The sequence below is a fragment of the Crassostrea angulata genome, chromosome 1 (assembly GCF_025612915.1).
Source record: "Crassostrea angulata isolate pt1a10 chromosome 1, ASM2561291v2, whole genome shotgun sequence".
Taxonomy (NCBI): domain Eukaryota; kingdom Metazoa; phylum Mollusca; class Bivalvia; order Ostreida; family Ostreidae; genus Magallana; species Magallana angulata.
Window position 1 is genome coordinate 36867256 of NC_069111.1, and position 15160 is coordinate 36882415.

A 15160-nucleotide genomic window follows, 5' to 3' on the forward strand; every position below is an offset into this window, starting at 1 on the left:
GTTGTCTGCACTTAGTTTGCTTTGTTCACGTTTAAACACCACTTAACATTTTTTGTTTCTTCCTTTCACTACATGTTATTTTAACTTAATAATATGTAGGTTGATATACTAAATGTGCATTTTTATATTAAAGTTCTGGTACATTGCACGTTCTCTTAGCTGTTTTTTTTCCATTAAGTTAAAATAAATCGTTATGTTTTGGGTCCGATCGACAATTTTTGACAAAGTTAAAATAGAAAATTGAAAAAAATCCTATTATTTGCTTTCCGTTCATTATCTCTGCAAAGGTTGAACAGATTGTAATTTCTGACATATCATGTAAAAAGGATTTTGCCAAAAAATGTGTTTAAGAAGACTATTTCTCGAATGCTCTTTAATTCATGTACCTGGGATAAAAGTCCACAAAAAGTAAACTATGAGACGTCATACTTGATAGGTTGATGCATTTCACAGTGTACCGGAAGATCTCCACCCCTTTGGATTTTAAGTTCAAAAGGTCAATTCCATTTACATGTATACTGCGCATAATGTATACTGCCCATAATGAAGGCTTGTGCACCCTATACTGTGTGTCCGGGGGGGGGGGGGCATAAATGTTTAACAGACACCTCTTGTTTAGAAAAAAGTACGGTAATTAGAAGTTGAATTTTTTTTTTTAGATATCCATTGTGTCAAACTTTTGAGTGTAGAGATTTTTTTTCTTCCCTTCAAGATAAAACCTCCTACACTAGAACACATATAATAGTATATTGTACACGAATTTAGCGTCGCCCTGTACATCTATAGGATAGGCCTTACAGTCTTATAGACAGACTGAAACATAATATGTTTTTCATATGGTTGAAGAAAGACGCCGCTATTTTTTTCAATTTTGAAGTTTCAGATTAAAAAATTAAACGGTAATGTTTAACTAGTGTGGGACTTTTATTTGAGTTAATATTTAAGCGTGGGTAAGATGAGAAATTGGACACGAAGTTATACATTGTATATCTATCTTCTGGTGATTTTTTCCTTAAAGCCTATTTAACTTTCTTTTAAAAAGCCGTCAATTGGGGATTTCCCTTTGTTAGTATGTTGATTTATTGAAATATCTAAATGATTTTTACGTGATATATCAAGAAATCACTCCATGTCGCTGGAGTTTAGTTTCGCATTTCAGCATGCTTTGGAATAAACTCCATATACCCTGACATATTCTCGACTTTTCAGCGTTCTCGATAATATGTTTGACAATCGTCTTAGCAAACATTCCTTTCAATTAACAAATCTGATTGTGCATTCTTTAAGGAGACAAATACGTCCCTTCTCTGAACCGGAAACGGCAGCAGACTTTGTGTAAATTTTGGATAGTCGAAGGACATTAGCCTTATTGCACTTAAACAATGTGAGCTCCAACCCCACAGCACCCAGATTTTGATAATGTTTATCTAATTGTGGGGTTTATATATAAGATTAAGACTGTTTTTCAATTTTTGAGCGCCTAATGGGACACAAGAAAAAATATAAGAATTACAAATAAAAAGCGAAAAAAAAATCATTGACTTCTTTAATATACATCAAACCGTTTTGTTTTATAACTTCTCTTACAAAGACAATAACAACACAGGATTCAATATCACAATGTCGTCATACACGTTAAAACATTCTCAAAATTTAACAGTAACAATTTCAAATGTCTTGAAGAATTGCCTAGCTACAAAAATGAAATGTCAAAGACCGTCCAGGCTTCTAGAAGTATGTTGGACTTTTTAAAAAAAAATATTATCAAAGGCACTTCAATAACAAGTATAGCATTAGTTAAACCTTATTTTTCTAAACTGCACATTAGAATCGTTGTTCATGACGATATTCTAATGAATATATACAGTGCAACATGATACATTCTAAATATTATTTTTTGCTTAGTGTTTCATCTATTTGTAATTCCAGCGTCTGTCGAATGTTGTTCTAAATCTTATACTTCTTTATTCCAATAGTATATACATTGTATGGAAAACAAGTGATTTTTTAATTAAAGATTATTTTCCTAAAACCTGGATGGTATGCATTGTATAACTCTTTTAATGATTTACAGATACCAAATATACTATTTATTCTTTTTAACATGATTTTTAATAGCAGTTACAAATCATTCTTTATGGCACTACCTTAGAGGAAATCGAACTTCCTTATAATTGAAAAAAGGGCCACTATACGCATAATTATCATCGACCCTTTTCCTAATTCGGATTCATACAAACTTTACTTGATCATTTTTTATTTTTTAATCAACTCTCCTATGCAGTTACTCTGGCAAACCGAGAGTGAAACAGTGTCTGGACCTAAGCACAAATCATCACCGCTGACAAGACATCGATCTTGAAAATAATAGATAAATTCGGTGTATTGTATGCTGTACCATTGTTTTTCAAAAGAAAAGCATCTATAAATACCTTAAAAATAGTCAGATTTTATATAGTACGAACAATTCAATTGTTTTTTGTAGTTGCATGTATTCCTACGCTAGAGTTCAATAAAGTCTCGTTCAACCAGACTGTCTCCGTAAATCGCCGACAAGCAGAGAGTCTCTCTTGGTAGTCGGAGATTAACGGAGACAGCCTAGCGTCTGGTTGAACGAGACTAGAGTTCAATATTGCTTGGATCCAGACGTTTACAATTTTTAGAAACATTTCGATTACTGATACACAGTTTGGTGGAATTAATTCTATCTTTAAATATTACACAACATGATTCATATGGGGTTTTCTCGAAATTCTTGTCGGAAGAGTTCGAGAATTCCTATTATAAAAATTTGCATAACATATCGTTGATTTTAAAATTGATAATAATCAATAAAATCAACTCCTGACAGTACTTCAGTACTTTGATTTATTTTAAGATGACACTGTCCAAAGAATGATTTGTAGCAAAATGAACAAAGATCTTTGGATTCCGAAGTGTAGTTCTCAATATAAATGTTAGAATATGAAAACTACCTGAAAAATAAAACTCTGTTCTATGATATTCACAATGACATTTAATAAATATATTGGTTTCTTATTACAAATCCTTTGCCTTCGCGAGGCCATTTTCGATGTCGAAAAACGATGAAGAAAGACAGGTTAGCCTAGATATCTTACTAATTCACGTCAATGATTTCAGTAATCAGTATTGTCTTAAGGAATATTGATTTTTAAAGGTGATACCCACTAAATATCAAAATACTAATTAATGAAATATATTGGATTACACTTTACATAATCGATTCATAGTGTTAGCACGGACAAAAAAAACTGGAAAATGTAAATATTCGGGTGTAAAATTGTCGCCTCGATCATCCTCCAGCTCTGTGTTACATGTAATATATTTTCTCATAAATGCAGGACATATATGTTTTCATGTATTAATGGGGATCTTTGCAGGTTAAGTTGAATAGAGTTGTCTTTCCTGCCTTGGCGTTGCTAATAACTAAACCTTTTATCATTCTTACATTGAAAAATGGTAATTAATTTTCTTAAGGACTTCGCTTTACTATTTCTTTCGTATCATTCCTATAATATTCATCCATTCATTCTTAGTCTCTGAGCCACTGCAATACATGTAAATGTGTATGACTAGCTCTAATGACTAACGTATAAGATTGTAATGAATAGTGTTGCATACAGCTAATATCTTTAGCATTATTTCACTTCTCTCACATGTATAGAGTAATTCTCTTTGAAGTAAGTATCTTTCTTAAGAAAGTGTATTCATTATCAAACCAAAAAGAAACATATCAAGCTCGTCTGTACTTCATTTGAAAATATGAATTTCAGATCTAGTATATTTATCATATCTGTAAACATTTTTGTTTGTGGTTTTTCATGCGGTGAATGTCATAAGCAATATATGTATTGATGTATGTATGTAATAATGTCCTGGAATATCGTCTTTTTTTAATGTATACAATGTATAATGCAGGGATGTTGAGCAATTTTGGATCGTTTTAAACCAGTTAAATATGTATTGCTAGATAACAATTAAAGTGAAATGAATCAATTTCACATGACTGACAACATATAAGAAGCCGGTCATTTTGCACCTTAAAATTTTTTAAAGAGTTAATTCCCCTTGTTGAAAAAAAGAAAATTTTAATTTCGTCAAAATATCTGCGATAAATTATTCATTTTAATTCATATTTTAATAAAGAGAATGTTTATGCATGTATTAACCAAGAGAGTTTTACAAATTTTAAGTTGATTTTTACAATATCTTATTAAAACATATGTTGCCCATAGACTTCAATACAAAATTCAAGGTGTAATTAGTTGGACCATAATTAATATTTTGAAAATTTCTTTGGTTTAGTATTTTTATTTGATAACACCTTCAAAATGATATCATGATTAAGAAGATTGGACCATTCATTTATTATGTACAAAATGTGGTCGTGTATACATTGGATAGCTAAATAAAGAGATATAATTATACCTTTAAAAGTGGGTTGTTTTTCTAAAGCCATTTTAGTTGTGGAATTCATAGTGTTCTAGACTAAATTGAAAATATTCATTAATACAAAAATTAAAGGACATTTTTAAAAAACAGAGAGAGAGAGAGAGAGAGAGAGAGAGAGAGAGAGAGAGAGAGAGAGAGAGAGAGAGAGAGAGAGATATTACACATCTTGCTGCTAAAGTAATTAACTCAGCTACACTGAGACAAAGCTCTCCATATTTAATTAATCATAAACATTATCAATCCGAAACAATACTGCATGTGTTCTTATCCTATCTCCGGTCTCCTTTCCCTATTTGTCATAATTTTAGTATTTTGTTAAAAATCCAAACAAATAACACTTGTGACTAATGAATTGTCACTCATTGCTGTTCGGGACGACAAAAAATGTGTGTCATTCCATCGGTCACATGTTTCACAAACCGTGAACAATATTTTGTTTGTTTACACCTTTTCAGTATTTAAAGTAAATCAGGATATGTTTTTGTTTTCATATTTAGATACTTTAATTTTGAAAAATATATATGTATATACATGTATACTAACTTTTTGTTTATGTATTTAAAAAAAATGTAAGATACACAATATACGGGATCAGCTTTCAGTTAGGCTTGTTACTCAAGATTTTCATCAATACATGGACTTATTTTTCAGGGAGATAGTAATCTAGATGCAAAACTGACCATGTATAGGTACTCAAAACTCGTAACCCGTTTAAAATAGCGTGCAAGTTGAGTTTTTGATGACAGCATTTCATAAATTTGATATTTTTATGGATATTAATTGATAGAATTGATAGTTATCATACTTTATAAAACAATAGCCTAACAAAGAGCCATTTTACAGCGGTGTAAACATACTCATTCTGGCGCCAACATTGAATTATTGGCTCCAAATGGAATTATGGCAAATGGAATTATGGCAGGTCGGTTGCACAACCGAGGACTACTTCACAATGGTCCATTGTTCTCACGATGGGGACAAAGTGCTGTAGAGTGCAGGAATTTGATGTACTGCAATACTCAACTTGTTTAATAAAAACATTTTTTTTCTTTCTCTCTCCATGAATTATGCTTTTTTAATTGCATTCGGTCCGAAAATCTTTTTTGATAAACAATGCAAAAGTACACACATTTGCATGTTAATTGTTAAAATGTATAGTACATTGATCCATTTTATGCCAAGTTTTAAGCATGTAGATTTGATGATCTGAATTTTTTTAAGTAGGTTTCAAGAATGTAACAAAACGTACAATGAAAAGTCATACAGAAAAAAAAAAACCAACACGATGCTTCTATCTGAAATATCAGTGCGTGTTACATAAAAATTTCAATTTATCTGTTCTAAATTAATTCTTAACTTTTTACTTTTTACTTTTAATGTATAGTAACACAATGGACCTGAATTTATTTTTCGTTTCCCTTATGACAAAATGTTTTGCCATTCTAGATCTATTTGTATATATGTTTTTCTTTCTTTCTTTAAAAACTTTATTATTTTGCTATGGCGTTTGAATCGTGGAAAAAATACAATCTTCAAGTTTGACAATAATATTTCACAATCAATGAACTTTCAAATGCACTCGGATAAAAGACTTATTTACCTACGATAAGAATAAATACACATGTAACTATCAAAATTGGGATCGCAGGACATATTATAATGTTAACTTATTCGATTGGGGTCGATTTTTACTTCTTCCACTTTTGAGCCAATGGCAACCTTCGGGTCTCGCCTGCTGGAAAGGCTCGAGAAGTTGCGATTGACTTTCGAGCCACTTCGACGGTGACTTCAAAGGCATCATTATGTATTTACAAACATATCTGGCTACATCGTGATTTCATTTACATGCTTTTTTTTTTTTTTTTTTTTTTTTTTTACAGAGGACTGTGTTCGGAAAATAAGGTTTATCCAAAAATTAGCACAAGTTTTTGTGCGCCGTTAATTACAAGGTTTTGTATGTGAGTTACTGTACACATAGCGCTACAGCATGTCAACCTTATCCATGTATTGTACACATAAACGAATGGCTTACTGTATTCTTTGTCATGATACAAATCTTACAATTTTCATTTTTTTCTCTCAATGTATGGAAAAAAGAAAAAAAGGCATTAAAAAGTTGCCTGCCTAGTGCCTAGAGACGGAATAAATAAATATATTTTTAGAAGGTAAATCGCCATACCTATCACGCTAAAACGAGATGACTACTCTTCATAACGATCAATTTCTGCAGGGAATGTTATATGTCCTGATTGCTGAACCAAATTTCGTGAATCAATGGTATCTTTTAAATCATTGTGTAAAACGCTCATGCCTATAGCCTCTTTCGATAACCTAATTACTTCCCCTATTTGACTCTCTAATATTGAAGGTACTTTCTTCCGGTAAGTAATGTTGCTGGCGCCATTCAGTGTGTGTGTATAGTCCAATCCACACTTTGCAAAAGATGTTCCCCTTTGCGGGGTCAACCCAAAGGTCAAAAGGGAAAAAACAACTTTTACCTTTCTTTATGCAACCAAATATTTGGGCGTCCTGTGAAGAAATCCCGTGTAATTTAATTTATTCTTTCAATGTGTGGGTTGCCACTACTTGGGTCAATCAAAATTCACAGCGGAAACAGATTTCTAATGTCAAATGACGAAGTTACAACCCTCTAAACTACAAAGGCTACTGTGAGAAATATGTGGGTTTTTCCCCAAAGATGGCAACCAAGGGACAAAGCTTTTGTAAAGTGTGGATTGGTCTATACAAATAAAACAGAATATGTAATCTTTAGACAAAATGACGAAAAAACAACTGATGATTGAATTTTTTTTAAAAAGTGTTTAATTAAGAAATAAAGTTGCCAAAAGAACGTGAACATTCCTTTACTGCGGAGTTATCAATATTCATTCACTTGGCAATCGTGGATTTATTAAAAGTGAGAGTTTTAAGGATGTGTAAATTCATGGGCATTTATCACATCAATACAAGATATTATTAGAAATTTCACTTTAACTAGCATTAGATTTCAATTTCAAATGTGTAATTCAATTATCATAGTTATGATCGATGTTGCAATACAAACAATGAAGTTCCTTTTACATTTTTGTAACTGAAAATTCATCTGTCATATTATTGAAAACAATGTTTTAAAAGAGATTATAGACATATAAAACCCCCGGTTTTAAAAAAGCTCACATCTAACCATCATTAAATATTTTGAAATGAAGTCATTTGGTGTTTTTTTTTCTTTTAATTTTTTTTTGTTCTAACTCCTTTCAATTTTTCTTTAATTTAATTTTTATTACCAACTTAATATCACGCATATACTCATACCAAAATAATTATTCTTTCCTTTTTATTTTATTTCTATTGCGCAATATATTTATCAGTTTGTTTACTGGCTTGATTTTTGCATTCTTAAAACGGAGTTTTTTTTTATTTTCTCTGCACTGTTGTCTGTTTGACAACACATGTGAACCCTTGGTCCCAAATTGGCGACAAAAACAGACTCATTCATGAGAGCAACATCGAATTGCAGACAATGGACTGTACATTGCAAATGAAAATAAATAATCATCTGCACCAACCGACCTCGGAATTGGTTAGTATGTCACTATTGCAATATTTAGGTCTGTTGTTAATCAAATTTTCTCATTGCTATAAACGTAGAATATTAATAAAACAAGTTTAACATCGTATAAAAACTATTTAATTAAGCTTTAATGGTGGAATGTAGTGAATATGTACCCTCTGAATTTTATGTAGAACTTTAAAGATAGTTCATAGATCAGATCTAGCTTATATCTATGGCGTTGAGCTATAACAAATGCAAATTTGTGAAGATTAAATAGGAAAATGAACTAAAGGTTTATTTTTTATCGGAGATGTGATTGTGAAATTACCTAAAACACACGAAAAAAAAACCCTACCCAATATTGAAATTAAAAACGTGCGTCCAAAAAGATTCAAGGTCTAACAACTCTAACGTTTCGAGTTAATTTATTCATCTTCACGAAAACTACCTAAATAAAAAGATCAATCCACATAGAAATTAAACATTGAGATAAAGTACTGTTGCCACATGCTTAGCGTTCTTTTTCTCCTTAAATGGAAATAGGAGAGATATGGGTCTGTCTATATTCTAGAAACGAGGGTACATGTACTTGGTATCCATGGAACAGTTTAAACGGTAGTTTTATTAACCGGATTTTACAATAAAAGAAAAGCAGTTTGTTTGTATATTAGGGCAATAAATTATTGGAATTTTATGATTGCTTAAGCACGCCCAAAAGCAAAAGGTATTTTTATGAATATACACTAAATACAGTAATATTTACATTTTCCAGTGCCTTTGTTTGTGATGACACTACATGTACGAATCGATTTTGTACTATACAGTCAAATAAGTTCAAATGTCGAATTGTTATGGGCGCCAGCGGGGTTTGCATACTACATACTGTATCTTAATTTTTAATCGTAAAAATGATGAAAAATATATAAATATAATTAATAGGGAATATTATGAGGTAATAATTTCGGTCGTCAGGGCGTGATGAAATATATATTGTAGATTTTTATTGGATTTGATCACGCCCCGATGAAAATTATCATCTCGTAGGCATACTCTAAAACCTGGCCTGGCCTGGCTTGGCCCCATTGGCCTGGCCTGGCCTCAAAGTTGGCCTGGCCTCACTTTTGGCCTCAAAATTGGATTGGCCCCAAATTTTGGCCTGGCCTCAAAAATTGGCCTGGCCTCAAATTTGGCCTCTGCAAAAATTTTTGGCCTCAAATTTATTATTATATTTTCTTTACAAATTTGATGATTTTTATTGATTTTTTTATTGATTTACTTTCAATCCATATTAAACATCTTACTTGGTGGCTATAGTGTCTTATAGTGAAAGTCTTTTAAAAATAATAGGTACAATTGAAAATATAGTACTAACAATGTATATTTATGACAAAAGGTATGTCGAGTAATCCATTCTAATTGATTTTTATTCAACCTGTTTGAAATTCTTAAGAACTTAAAAATGTGATTTTTACCCTGCCATTGTATAACCATGGCATGTTTTTGCAATGTATTTAGATCAAACTGCTCTCAGGATCAGACAAAATCTATGTAACTCATCTTTTACCAACGACTTGTTTGAGAAAAAATATTGGAAGAGGCCAATATTTGTTCTAACCAACACCAAAGGTCACAAAATGTTTTGCTTTGTTCAAATTCTGATAATGACAATTCCCCATTGTTTCCTAAATATACAAGCAACACATGCATGAAACTCTACTCTAACCAGGAGGTGATGATTAATGGCCATCTCTGAGTCAAGGTATCGGAGGATGCAATGTTACAGTTGTTCACAAATGCCATTAATTAAATTAGACCGTGTGAAATGTTAAATGACAGGATAGGCAATGAATCTGACCCCAATGTAGCAGATTAGTGACAGAAAAGATTGATATTGAATTTCTGCTGGGAAATTTGGGCTTGATCGGTGTTGACAGGTAATGTAAACAAGCTGCAAATTTTAAAGTGCATTACACAGTGATTACAGTTTAATGCTATGAACCAGTTTACAAATGTTTTGGATATCAATCAGGTCTGTCTCTTAAAATGATGTTTTTAATTTTTAAATGAGTGGGGGAGGGGGATGGCGACTCTAAGATTTAAAGTTAATGGCTTTGGTATTGGCATAATCTATTCCTTAACAATAGTAAGAGCAGTGCTGTACATGCATGTCTTAGGAATTTTCTGTGTGTTTAAACATGGATTAAAATTTATCAAATTTGAAAAATCGGTCACTTGTCGTATATATTTTTTCATATGATTATTCTTTAAACATCAAAAAGGCATTGAATTTTCAATTTCTAAAAGAAATCAATATAAATTCAATCAAAATCTAAAAAAAATGAGAAAAAGAAAAATGTTAAACTTTGAGGCCAAAAAGTTTTGTAGAGGCCAAATTAGGGGCCAGGCCAAAATTTGAGGCCAGGCCAAAATTTGGGGCCAGGCCAATTTTGAGGCCAAAAGTGAGGCCAGGCCAACTTTGAGGCCAGGCCAGGCCAATGGGGCCAAGCCAGGCCAGGCCAGGTTTTAGAGTATGCCCATCTCGTAATACTCAAACAATGATTCCTTATTGCTTAATTATAACTTTCCCCTTGGGTAAAACCGGGTAGAACCATGACTGTATAAGTATGTGAATGTAGATAATCGTGTCGTCAATATCCCATTTGTTTATCATGTTTCAATACATGCTATAAAACACACTGGGTTATTCATTGTTTCTAAATCTAGCGTCTATGTCACTGGGTCAGTACTTGGAATACATAGCACGTTTTGTTTTAATCATGCCATGTGTGATGCGCAAACGTTCCTAGGGTTCGATAGGCCTCACAAATAGCAGCCCATGGCGCCAGAATAGGAATGTCGTCTGCCATCTGGGGTCGCCATTTTGTCAGACACCTCAGCTGATGCTTGGCCCAGAACATCTCGTGAGAAATTTACTAATATGAAAACACACACCTATACCAGACCAACGAGAGGTCTATATTCAGTCCTCTGTCTCTCATTGGTCCTCAATCATTGCAAAATAAAGGGAGTAAACTTTTAGAAAAATATAGGATGGCCTTGCCAAAATATTGAAAAATCCCGCTGTCAAGAAAACTTACATGTACACATAAATACAGTTTCTTTAAGTTTGTGTTTCATTTTCAATGTATAAATTTGAGTTATCCAGATTTCTACAAATGTGACAAGAACTTATGAATTGTTCATCAATAGCCGTTAAAAGTCCTTTTATTTTGATACCCATGCGTTTGCATTGTTCAGTGTGAAAAATACATTCTAATAAAATAACTATGAGATGATACTTTGATGTACGGAGTACGAAGCCTGTTTCTATTTAGAATGCCATTGTACATCACACGTGATTACATACACAGTGTGTACTGAGTACATGTAGCTGGAGAGTGCACCGGAACTACTTCAGTCTGTTTGACAACATCAGTGATGTAAAGTGACAGCTGCAGGAACCACGGGAGTGGTTCATTCACAGGATTGGCAAAATAACTTCCCGTGAAGCAATGCAACATTTAATCTTACAGGTTTTCGAATTCGAAGTCTATTTACTCGGAAGAAAAAACGAAAACTCGAAATTCTGTAAAATCACCGTTCAGTAACAAGGAGATTTTTAAGGCATGGGTTTCGTAATTTGCACGGATACCTGCACATCGAATAAAGAAATAATCATCACTATACAATTTGCATTTCTGAACGAAGTAAACGTTCAAAATTATTTCTTTTTAAAAACAAAAACAAAAAACGAAGTTATACACATTTTTAAAAACACACCATCAATATCAATGTTATTTTTAAGCTTTTCAACAAGTAATTATAATATTAAAGTATTTCATATACGAAGTAGTTCTCATCACATGAGTTGATCATACGATGTGTCATTCCAAAAGTAGATGTAAACAAACCAAATGAACATTCACACGCTCTTGTTTTCGAATAATATTTACTTATTCATTTCATTAAAAAAAGTGAATACTAATATTTGTAGGGCTGATAAACAAGAGGCCCACGGGCCATTACGTTCACCTGAGTACCATAGCGTTAACTTTAAATAGTATTATATCTGTCGTACTTACTCACCCTCCACCCCCGGGGTAAGCAAAACTCGAAATGTTTATTAAAATATATTAAATGTCAGCATGTTCATATAATTCAGCCCTTTTCACCCCTACTCCACAACTGACACCGAACTCTTGCCACAAGGGCTGTTATGATATCTTAACTTTGATAGACACTTTTATTCTCTCCTATAAATGTGCTTTCATTTTCAACAACAGAACAAAAGAAGATTATACCATATACTCTATGACCCCCAACCCCCATCCCACCCCTGTTGGAGCCAGAACCCCTACCTGAGGTATCACAAAATTTACAATTTCAAAACTACACGTCTTTATGGTCTTTTAAAGATGCTGTCAGATTATATTCAGTGTCTGTAGATTTTAAACATTATAATCATACAATTATGCCATTTGACCATTTTGGGCCTGCTCTGCAAGTCGGAACCCATACCTTCAGGGTCACAGAATTGCACTTTTGTTAGAGGAGTTTGTAGTCATACTTAATATGTAGTTCAATTTTATTTCGAAAAAGTACTATTTGCGATACGTCAACTGAACGACTCAGGTGCCCTTAAAACAGTATCGATTAATTTCAATGTTGAATGTCTGTGTTCATCCTATACAGAAGTCTAAAGGTGTTCCCTCCTAACAGGTGCTATTGACAATATAATGGGAAGAATGAAGTATACTTGAAGGAGAAGTTCATAGTTAGATCAGTGATTACATTTATCGTAGAATTATATATATGTTAATGTATCTGAGATTGCTAATCAGCAAGGTTATTTCGGGTTAACCAGTGAGCTGGACCTACATTAGGCTTCATGCATGTATATTTAAGTTGTTTCAGATAATTGATATGCACTAGATAGTCATAATAAAAAACTCAAGGATACGGTATTATTGGCCTGGTTTAAAAAAAAAGTTATTTTAATGAGATTTTCTTATTTTAGATGAATTTGTGAAAGCTTTCTGTAAATATTGTTGAAGTATGTTTCCTGGAAAATTTAAGTTTAAGAAAGAAAGATAAACAACGATGACAGTATGCGATGCTACACCTTTACGTTTTTTTGACAATCTGTTCAAATTTCAAAAAGAAAAAGTGTGCAAGCTCACAAACCCATGCTTCTCCACAATTTGACAATTCTAAAATTATGGGAATATACATAAGCAATTGCAGATCATGGGAGATTATCTATATGTTTTAAACCCACTTTTATCAAAGACCCATTATAATTCTAAGTATTGACATTGTCATATGATGCAAAGCTGACTGCCTCCATTGCACTCAAGGTAAATCGAAATGTTTACTAAATTTAGGTAAACAAAGTGTACCTGATGTTTTTCACGCGTAAATTTAAAACTTTCAAAAGCCAGTTCTTGCATATGTGAAAAACTTCACGACGTGTGCGACTGCTGCTCTGTAATATGAACAAGAAAAATGATCAAACTGTGTGAAACAAGCTAACAAAAAACTGTACTCCTGGACTGATATAATTATGCGAAAAACAAGACTTTAAAAATAATGCTGACAGTCAATATGTTTAATAAAGATAAAAAGCCATCTTGCATGCAGTACTCTTCACTAGTTGCGAATTTTTTTTCACAATATTTGTTAGTTCACATATGTAATTGTAAGTTTGATATTTTCCTGATTTTAGTACTGATGACGTCATTCGCCATGGCAGGAGATAGATCTTGATCTGTTTTTGACAAACTATTTCTCGATACTGCCACATTAATTTATTAATGTGGCAGTATCGAGGAAGGGTTTGTCGAAAGCAGTTTATAAATTTCAGTCCTATCAAAAGTGAAACGAGCGATGAAATTAATAAACCGTAAACTTTCTGCGAAAGGAATGGAGAAGTGCTATAAATAGAATAAAAAAGGCTTGTGGAGAACTTTGTGATGCTGACCACGTGTGGTATCGCAGTGTTGTCGGAAGCAAATTGAAATTGGGGGGGGGGGGGGGGGGCTAGACTTATAAAAGAAAAAAAGGTATTTGGTAATGTCCCCAGCCCCTCCCCGCTCCTAGGTACCGACACCTTTCCAGCAGCGAAACACAGCTCACGGACTGCCATGCGTTGTGACTGGAGTTTTTCTTGGTTGTCTCTCGTAGCTCAGCAATGAACAGCCAATCCCAATGGTCTCTGAAAGCCACAAGTACTCAATCATACAATTTTTATAGTACCTGCCTGACCACACATTTGCAACCTGCTAAAAAAATTAAAGAGTATCAATTTAGCAACGTTGATTTTTTTTTTTTGTATCACGATGCTTTTTTCTTCCTGCTTTGATAGTTTTTATAATTAAAGAGTTAGATAGAGATGAATTGCCTGCACATGTAGAGCTGAGGTGATTTACACTAAGTCTGACATTTATTGCTCAATTTGCATATTTGGTCTTCTAAAATACGTTTTTGTTAAAACCTGAAATATTCACATTTATACATACAATACCGTAATTACTTATCTTTGGAAATCTAATTTTTTCAAAACATTTAAATTGTTCGGATTCTTTTGGTAACCAAGAAAGAGGAAATAATTATTTTTTATCTATCAGTTCACACACATGCACACTTGTAATTACACATTGTTTTCGACAAGCTAATAAAATTCACAACTCCTTTCTTATCCAGCATAGGTGAACAAGCATTTCAAGTCATCAGAAAGACGCCCCTAATGCCCTGTTACACCTTTATTTTCCAAATATAAATTTTCTGGTTGTTACATTAAAAGATGTAGAAATGTTCATTGTATAACCTCTTCATATTGTGCCACTCACAAAGATTCCAACCCTTACAAAAAACGTATGCCTTATAGCGTATATAATTACATCGCTCCCTGAATAAAGCGACAGTAAAATATATAGTACAAAAGTATTTTTTAAAACCTTCAGTTTGTTCTGTGAGACATAAATTCAAAATATTGCTTGTCTACTAATCCCATATGTACACACACTGTGCACTGCTTACTCAGCAAATCGATGTAAAATAGTATTTATTATATTAGTTTAGAAAGGGTAAATCTTTTTCAATTCATAAATACGTTAACATTTTAGTTATTTA